This window comes from Asparagus officinalis, chromosome 9 (assembly GCF_001876935.1).
Source record: "Asparagus officinalis chromosome 9, Aspof.V1, whole genome shotgun sequence".
Lineage (NCBI taxonomy): Eukaryota > Viridiplantae > Streptophyta > Magnoliopsida > Asparagales > Asparagaceae > Asparagus > Asparagus officinalis.
Genome location: NC_033802.1, coordinates 26,276,027 through 26,276,257, shown reverse-complemented (window position 1 = coordinate 26,276,257; position 231 = coordinate 26,276,027).

Here is a 231-nt window from a genome sequence, read left to right as displayed (position 1 = left end):
TTTTTCGTCTTTTTCCATCACCCCTTTCTCTGGGCCCCGCATAACATATTCATCCTCGTTCAAATTTCCAGAGCTCTCGTCAAAACTTCTCTCCATCTAGGGTTTCTCCTCTAAAAATTAGGGTTACGGTTTAGACTTCGAAATGAGCGGTCAATGGGAGAACAACAATCAGACTGAGCGAACGAATTTGGATTGATCGAGCAGACCTTGATCCGATCCGATGTCTTCGGT